Source organism: Syzygium oleosum, unplaced genomic scaffold (assembly GCF_021117445.2).
Source record: "Syzygium oleosum isolate NSW1041296 unplaced genomic scaffold, Sole_v2.1 Sole_v2.01, whole genome shotgun sequence".
Lineage (NCBI taxonomy): Eukaryota > Viridiplantae > Streptophyta > Magnoliopsida > Myrtales > Myrtaceae > Syzygium > Syzygium oleosum.
In genome coordinates, this window is record NW_026607485.1 from 12,069,389 (window position 1) to 12,079,675 (window position 10,287).

Consider the following 10,287-nt stretch of genomic DNA (forward strand, 5'->3'; position numbering starts at 1 on the left):
CCGTTCTATTTTTCGTGTGTTTACTTTGATAGAGTCTGAGAGGGCTAAATTGTATGGCGGGAAGTGATTCTTAGCCAACGGCAACTCCATCTTCCATTACTTTTCCTTAACGATTAGTGGAAATGCAAATGCTAATCTGGGTATTAGCATCTGGCTTTACGACAAGGATAGCTCATATTGCACTGTCCTTCCATCATTGATTCAAATCATTTCTTGCTCTGGACAGCAACGTGTTGCATGATCACTTTCAATTCTGAACTTAGGTGGAGGTCCATCCTTTTTCACTTTAATAACCGAATTCGATATGCAGGCCCAATAATAAAATCATTGGTACAACTCATTTAATGTATGGATGGCACGCCACCGAATGTGGAAATCTTTTGAAGTTAAGTACTTTACGGCATTTATTTCGTGTCATTTTAGGTAACCATCGCCGTACATATTCATCGATCAAAGTGCACTTGAGACGAAACTAAAAAGTATCGTGAGGGCATCAACAAAAATAGATTAAATGAGCATTTTCGGGTGGACATGCGTCACTCTCTCAATCCCTCATTTCCTTGTTTTCTTCGTTTTTTATATTCGGAATAAGAATTTAATTACTTTTATTGATGAAATTACAAGTTGCACTTTATACTGTTCACATCTATGTTTATTTCCATCTTCATTGTAGAATATTCACATTTCCTTTCTTTAATAAAGGAGTTCTCTAGAAAAGGTTGTTTGAAGTTATTTCAATTTTCACCATTCATGTAGTTTTGCGACTCTCTTTTAAGGAGTTTTCTCGAGTTTATTGCATAAAGTGACTTGTATGCTTGGCTTAGTTTTTGTATCAAACCAAAATATTTACTTACCATAGGGAAGAGTATATTTAAATGCCAAAGTATTATAGGGAATTCGAAATGCATTACATATAATAATTAGTTGTCTTCTAAAATATGAAGTGTTTGATATAAGAATAAAAATTCAATACCGTTCATATGATTAATTTGCACTTGAGAAATTAAATAACGAATTAATTTAGAACTTAATTGTCGACAAAATTTGTTGTATTGAAAAGGTGTAACGAGATTGCTTACCCTTCCTCACGTGTAATCGACCGTTCGAGCTCTAAACTATACATTTTCGGGCAAGTATGCATATAACTTTCATTGCAACCTAAGTGATTCTCGGTGACTTTCTATTAATACCTGGGACTATGTCTCCTATCAACTTAGAGTGCGTTTGTTTAGTGGAAAAATGAATGATTTAAAAAATACTTTCCTAAAATTAATCGCTTGAATCATTTACAAAAATGAATGAATGAAATAATATTTTCATTGTCTATGATATTGATTAGACATAAATTTGTTGTCAATAATGAAAACATTACTCATTGGTTAATTATTTCAAGTGATACAAACGATCATTTTTTAGAAAATATTTTCCAAGTCATTCATTTTTCGAGAAATAAACGGAATCTTAGTTATTGGCCATTTTTTTAATCGTTCTCCAATATTCTTCGTTGTATTTTTATCTATTTCCCTAAAAAAATCTTTTTTATATATTGAATTGTTACTCTCATAGTGTGCTTCCCCCATATGCCAACTTTTATTGCACGAAATAAAAAAAAAACTTTTTGACTATTATGTCTACGGAGCACTTGAAGTTGTGCTTACGTTCATGTATTTCTACTAATTGGTTTACTCTAAAGTTAACTAAAGATACATAAAAGCAATAAAAGAATGTTCACCATTTCGGAGTTTTTACACTAATAAGACCCAAAATTTGAAAATAATCAATAAGAATGTTTAAGAGATTCTATCTGGGAACTCATTTTAGTCTCTGCTTGTTTCGCGAAAAATCAATTATTTTAAAAAAATTTCCTTAAAATGATCGCCCGTATCATTTATAAAAATTCATAAGCGAAAAATATATATATTCATTGTCCATGAAAATATTTGGACATAAATTATTTTTGATAATAAAAATATTTTTCATTGACTATATTTCACATGATGACAAACGATTATTTACGAAAAAATATTTTTCGTTGTATTTATTTTACACGAAATAATTATCGCCTTAAGTCCTGTTAAAGTCGAGAAGGGATTGAAACCAATTGATCTCCCCTCACTCCCATCACCATAAATTGGTGGTTACTGCTACTCTGTCATGTACCCCACTCAAGATCCTGTTTAGTCTATTTATAATATTTGTGAATAAGATCCTTTTCGAAACATCTAATGTTAATCTCGGGATTGCATTGAGTTATTAGCTGCACAAACATACTATAGACATTCAAGCACTTAAAAGTAAGAAACTCGAAATTCATTTTAGATCGATGGTCCAATTCGATTTGATCTTGTCTACTTTGAGCCCAATTTGGATTCATTTCATTTCAAATTCATCATATTAAATCGCAAACCAAATCATATGGATTGATGTTCACTCCTATTCTCATCTATTTTTCTTTTCGTCTTGGCAGCCTCTATTAACACCGGATGGCAATTATACCGGGCAAGAAAGAATATATATTATCATTGTTTTATAAAAATGAACTTGAAAAAACGAATTTATCATAATAAATTCTAAAATAATGTTATATGGGTTTAAACAAATCATATTATGATCGAGAAAATCTTTTTATGAAAAATATCGTACATAATAATTGACTGTTGTCTCTATTGTGCTACTAAGGAACTCAAGAGAATATTGTATTTATACGTATAAGTATGATATCATATCATCAAATTGTTGGTACATAATTGTTAATTTGAATATTGAAATAAGCAAAAGATTAAAATGCTTTTACCCAAATAAAGTATGTGTATAATGAATTACACAAGGATGACTACAACTTTTTGTGAGTCCATGAATGTGTGGGAGAATATGTGGAAGCCTGCGTTGATACTGATGAAAATTATATGGTGTGAGATATGACCGAATATATGTATCGTTATTTTCCTTGGAAAACATGAAAAAAAAATTCCGGCTTTGTTATAATAGAATCTAAAATGACGTCATCACTGATCTAAATAAATTATATCTATACACTTTTATACAAAACAAAGATGGCCTCCTACTCTTAAGGCAAACACAATCCTTCTTTTCTTACCCTAAATCTCCTCAATTAGGTATTTGATGAAAATTATGTGCCGACACCAATAACTCTATTTTATCTGTCACGTATGTAAATTTTAGTATTTGATTCTTTTCTATTTTATAAACTCTTATAGAAACAAAAAATACAAATCTTGGAGAATTTTCTCTTTCCACATATATGTACAATGTCTTCATATTGTGTCAATAAATTTTTTAATCACTAGCTTATTTCGCAATAAGATGATTTTGAAATTTATAAGTGTCAATATATACTTCTGTGCAAACACTCTACGTTTGTGCATGTTTGTTAGTTATAATTAAGTAAAGCTTTAAAAAAGTACGATTTATTACATCAAAAGATTTTATAAAGGTTTCATTGCTAAAAATTGACATAGATGTGAATCATCTATAAAAGTTTCACCGCCGCCATGGTGCTATTTAGGAGGAAATCGGAAGACTATTATGTTTATTTGCATATATGATAATACATCATCATGACAAAATGATGCTAAGTACGTGCACCTTTCACATGTGTCTCGATCATCTCCAAATTAAAAATGCTTTTTGTGTATGTCTAAGAAGTGTCAAATATTTGGATAATTGTCAAAAAAAGGTCCTAAACCTATTATACGGCAGTCAATTTAGTCCAAAACTTTTTAATTATGCCAATAAACCTTTACGATTTGCCAATTTTATCCTAAATATTTTAATTGTGTCAAATTGGTCCTAAACCTTTTGATAGTGCAAATTAACCTATATATAAAGATCCAACATAGTGCAAGTACAATCAAAGTATCCCTAAATCGAAGTAGCAATTTTGCGCAAAAAATATTGGACAACTAGCTAAAAATGCTACAATCTTTTCGATCATCAAAGATGAAAAGTGAAAGATAAGGGCAGGTACTTAAGGAATTTTTTAATCAAATGATACACTTGATCAAGGAATATAGGGGATAAGACATACTTCTTTCTTGACTTGAGGGATCATCCTTCTTTGGTCTAATTATGAGCATGATGAGGACTTTTGACAGATGTTGGGAGATGAGAGGCTTTGGTGGTTAGACTCGCAACAATCGCGATCATGACATGACAATGCTAAGTATGTGCACCTTTTACATGCGTCCCAATAGTCTCCAGATTAAAATTGCTTTTATGTATGTCTAAGAAGTGTCGAATATTGTTTTCAGGGTTACTAAGTGGGAATCAATTGTTGTTCAGAGCGTACTAGAAAGGTGAGGGAAAGATATTTCAAATATAAGGATATTCTTCAAACATATGCTTAACCTAAAATTATTCATAAGCCTGTGGCAAAACACATGTTAACATAACTAATTTTGACAAATTGGGAGATGTGGGGGTGCATCTAAATAGCTAGTCGGATGATTTTTACCTGTTTCAACAAGTGACAAAGGAGGAACTAAGTCCTAAAAATTCGGTGAGACTAGCTCATAGGTTTGAGGGACAAAGGTGAAGTGCATATAAAGGTCCAAAGCATGTCGGGCCTAAGTTGTCTCGAGAAGAACTTTTTTTTTTCTTATTTTACTTCCTTAAATGATCGTGCCCGTTTAGAAGTCAACCGTTTGGAGTATGCCATAACGATATCAAATCACGAGACATAATGGTTATCATTATTACATTAAGATATTAGACCGTTCCATTTTTCATGTGTTTACTTTGATAGAGTTTGAGAGGGCTAAATTGTATGTCGGGAAGTGATTCTTAGCCAACAAAAACTCCATCTTCCATTACTTTTCCTTAACGATTAGTGGAAATGCAAATGCTAATCTGGGTATTAGCATCTGGCTTCACGACAAGGATAGCCCATATTGCACTGTCCTTCCATCATTGACTCAAATCATTTCTTGCTCTGGACAGCAATGTGTTTGATGATCACTTTCAATTCTGAACTTAGGTGGAGGTCCATCCTTTTTTACTTTAATGACCGAATTCAATATGCAGGCCCAATAATAAAATCATTGGTACTCCTCATTTAATGTATGGATGGCATACCACGGAACGTGGGAATTTATTTGGAGCTAAGTACTCCTCTATCTTTGCGGCATTCATTTCGCGTCATTTTAAGTAATCATCACCGTACACGTTCATTGATCGAACTACACTTGAGACGAAGCTAAAAAGTATCGCGAGGGCATCTACAAAAAATAGATGAAATGAGGTTTTTGGGGTGTACACGCATCTCTCTCTTAATCCCTAATTTCATTGTTTTCGTCATTTTATATTCGGAATAAGAATTTAATTGCTTTTATCGACAAAATTACAAGTTACGCTTTATGCTGTTCAAATCTATGTTTATTTCCATCTTCATTGTAGAATATTCACATTTCTTTTCCTTAATAATGGAGTTCTCTAGAAAAGGTTGTTTGAAGTTATTTCAATTTTTGCCATTCATGTAGCTTTGCGACTCCCTTTTAAGTGCGTTTTCTCGACTTTATTGCATAAAGTAACTTGTATGCTTGGCTTAGATTTACTATTAAACCAAAAAATTTACTTACCATAGGGGAGAGTATATTTAAATGCCGAGATATTATAGGGAATTTGAAATCCAGTTACATATACTAATTACCTGTCTTCTAAAATATGAAGTGCTTGATATAAAAATAAAAAATCAATATCGTACATATGAATAATTCGTGATTGAGAAATTTAATGACGAATAAATGTAGAACTTAATTGTCAACGGAATATGCGGCACTAAAAAGGCGTAATGAGATTGCTCACCCTTCCTCACATGTAATCGACTGTTTGAGCTCTAAACTATAGATTTTTTTTTGGGAGGGGGGGGGGGGCAATTCCAAAAAAGTCTTAAATCTATTTAACTGTGTCAATTCAGTCCTAAACCTTTTTTTTTTGCCAATTCAATCTTAAACCTTTTGCATTTATGTCAATTTAGTTCATCTGGCAAATTTTGGCTGGTCAGCGTTAATGTGGACGCCAACCGACACTGACGTGAATAATTTTAAATAATATATTAATATTTTTTGAATTTTTTATTTATGTTTTTCTTTTTTTTCTCTTTCTTTTTGTTTCTTTCCTTCTTCCCATGGTTAGTCGTTGGACCTCTGCGACCGGCTAGAGGCTAAGGCCGGCGAGGTTGACCTTGCCCTCGCCATGGTTGGGCGAGCTCAACCTCGCCCAACGACGGGGAGGTTGAGCCTCGCCATATTTGGGCGTTGCTCTTCGCCCACGATAGCAAGGGCGAGGACGAGCTCAACCTCATCCAGCCATGGCGAGGCTCAACCTCTCTGGCCCTAGACTCTGGCTGGTTGCTGGACCTCGACAATTGGCCAGAGGAAGAAGGAAAGAAAAAAAATAGAAAGAAAAGAAAATAGGGAAGAATAAATAAAAAATTTGAAAAAATATTAAAATATTATTAAAAATTATACATATCAGCGCTTGTTACGCCATATAGAACAGCTGGCATCCATATTAGTGCTAGCTGGCCAAAATTGGCTTTTTGGACTAAATTATCACAAATACAAAAAGGTTTAAGACTGAATTGGCAAAAAAAAAGTTTAGGACTGAATTAGTACAATTGCAATAGGATTATGACTTTTTTGGGTAATTTTCCTGATTTTTAGGCATGTATGCATAAGTGATTCGGTGACTTTCTATTAATACCTAGGGCTATGTCTCCGATCACCTCAGTTATTTTAAAAAAATATTTCAAAAAATGATCGAACATATCACTTATAAAAATCAATGAGCAAAAACTATGTTCATTGTTCACGAAAATGTTTGGACATAAATTTTTTTTATAATAAAAATATTTTTTATCAACTAATTATTTCTAAGGATGACAAACAATCATTTATGGAAAAATATTTTTAATTTTATTTATTTTGGAAAATATATCGCCTTAAGTCCTTCTAAAGTCGAGAAGGGATTGAAACCGATTGATCTCCATTCACTCCCATCACCACAAATTGGTGGTTATTGCTACTCTGTCACGTACCCCACTCATGATCCTGTTTATCTATTTATAATATTTGGGAATAAGATCCTTTTCAAAACACCTAATGCGAGTGTTGACTAATCTCGGGATTGCATTGAGTTATTAGCTACATGGACATGCTACGGACATTCAAGCACTTAAAAAGTAAAAAGCACGAAACAAGAAAAAGATTAAAGCACTTTTACCCAAATATAGAACGTTGTGTAATATTGAGTATAAATCATGTCATTATACAAGGATGACTACAAATTTTCGTGAGTCCATGAATGTGTGGGAGAATATGTGGAATCCTATGTTGATACTGAAAAAAATTATGGTGCGAGATACGACAGAATATATATCGTTATTTTTCTTAAAGAAAATTGTAAAAAATTCCGGTTTTCTTATAATAGAATCTAAAATGACGTCATCACGGATTTAAATAAATTATATGTATATTTTATACAAAACAAAGATGACCTCCTACTCTTAAGGCAAACACAATTCTTTATTTCTTACCCAAAATAGGGAAAACACCACCAAAAACTCTAAACTATGCAACTTGTGACAAATTTACCCTGAACTTTTTTTTGTGACACAAAAATCTTAAACTATACCACTTGTGACACATTTACTCCACAATACTTTGGCCAAAGGGCGTTTTCGTCTCTTTCCTTTTTTTGTTTTTTTTTCCCCTTTTTTTTTTTGTTTCTTCTCTCGACGGAGGGAAGCCGGCAAGGGCGGCCCTTGCCGGCGTTGGGGTTGGGTGAGGGCTGCCCTCACCGGATTTGGCGAGGACAACCCTCGCAAGTGTCAGGCGAGGACAGCCCTCGCCCAACCCCAATGCCGGTGAGGGCCGCCCTCGCCGACTTCCCTCCACCGTGGCCGATGGAGGAAAGAGAGAAGAAAGAAAAAAAAACATAAAAAGGAAAAAGATGAAAATGCCCTTGGGCCAAAGTATTGTGGGGTAAATGTGTCACAAGTGGTATAGTTTATAGTTTTTCGTGTCACAAAAAAAAGTTCAGGATAAATTTATCACAAGTGGCATAGTTTGGGGTTTTTTGTGATATTTTCCCCTCCAAAATATTCTCAATTAGGTATTTGATGAAAATTCTGTGCGTACATCAATAATTCTATTTTATCTCTTATGTATGTCAATTTTAATATTTGAATCTTTTCTATCTTATATACTCTTACAGAAACAAAAATTTCAAATCTTGGAGCATTTTTTCTTTCCACATATATGTGCAATTTCTTCATATCGTGTCAATAATTCTTTAATCACTAGTTTATTTCACAATAATATGATTTCGAAATTTATAAGTGTCAATACTTCTATGCAAACACGCAACTATGTGCATGTTTGTTAGTTATAATTAAGTAAAGCTTCCATATTAAAAAAGTACGATTTATTACATCAAAATATTTTATAAAGTTTTCATTGCTAATAATTAACATAGATGTGAATCATCTATAAAAGTTTCACTGCCGCTGTGGTGCTATTTAGAAGGAAATCAGAAGAGAATATTCATAGCTTTCATGCACACCGAGTTGTTTCTATATGAGTTAGGATTCAAAACTAAGTTTGTTAAGGCATTGTTTTACTCAGACAATACACATAATATGTTTGACGAAATGTCACTTAGTAGTTCTTGAAATGTAATGGCCGGATCCATGAAACCACCTAGGTGGTCTGGTTCCTGGGTGGGTCCTAGAACTAATAGGCGTTGCTCAATTTCCAGTTTGTGGAACCAGCCCCATGCAGTGCGTATATTTATGCATGAAAAGCCTTTAATTATGAAAGGAAGGGTGCTTTTTTTTTAAGTGCATAAATGTGGAGGAGATGTAAATTTCACCGAAAATCACATATGCATGTGTATAACATCAAAGCACTTTTCCTCTAGCCACTTGTGGGGTTATTAGAAGCGCGTAACAGAAATCCAATAGCTTTATCCGGAAAGATTGCCAAGAAGGAGCTTAAGTCCGAACTCGTTAACATATGTAGTTGGTCCCACCAGACCAACTCTTCAACGTGGAACTTTTTATAGCGCAACTCACGCGTGCATTTCAATACCAGTCACGGTAATAGGGCTCGTTCTACCTTGGACCGACGTGTAAGAGTTTTATTTGATGTGGACTACATTAATTGAGATTGTAATTTTCCGTTTTACGGAATTGGTCTTAAAAAGTAAGATATAAAGATTCTTAATTAGTCTAAAATGTAACTAACTAGTGTGGGCCGAGTAAAGCCCGACCTGTGATGAGAGGGTCTGTGGCTGAAAACTCTATAATGCTCAAGTCTCTCTTTTAATTCTGATGCACAAACATCCTCATATAAGGAACAGTTACAGAAGGTGAGAGACAGTTTCATTGAGCGAGTGATACAAAAGGTAATAGAGAAGAGAAGCACTTGCATATCGTCGCTATTCTGAATCAATAATAATGAATTTCAAATCAGGTTCGCAAATCCTTTTATTTTTTATTACTATATTTTAGATTTTAACTGTGAGGATCTTGAAGTGCCCTTTTCGCGACTGACACGACCAGTCATGAATGTGGCACCGAGCGACGACCCCTCGGGAGTACAAATCCCAACAATGGGTAACGTCCAAAAGTGAAAGGACAACGAGGTGGAAAGGGCCATTAGAAGTAACCTAGAAATGGAAAAAAGATCAAACCTACCACGATGACTCGGGAACCATGAAGACTGGCCTTTTCCGTTTCTCCACAATAAATTGACGGGGGTGGTTGGTAGTTTCTATAACTCCTTCGTACCGTGATGTTTATCGATACGTCCACGTAGCCCAGCTCTAAAGTTACACAACTGGGAAACCAAATGGGTCCTCTGTGAACTCTCTCTTTCTATTGTGTGTGGGAAAGTGAAAGAAAGTTCTATTATCTCAAAAGGGTGTTCACATTGCTTGGCCAAGAGCACAAAAAATTTGGTGGTTATGATAAATCATGGGTTGGAAAATAAGAAATTTCCTTCTCCAGTGGGCCATTCACACAAGTGGTTGTTGTGTTTGCCACGTACGCATTTCACAATTTTAAGGATGGATAGCAAAAAACCAAAATCACAATAATAATAGTAATTGAGTGGCGGTGTTAGAATAGAACCGGGTTTAGATCCGATTTATTTCATGAGCTTCACACCTCGTTCGTCCCATTCGATGTGTTGTTCCTAATTTGACTTGCATGTGAGAAAAGTATTAGGTATCTCAGCTTGTTTTCCTGATGCATACGCACTTTAT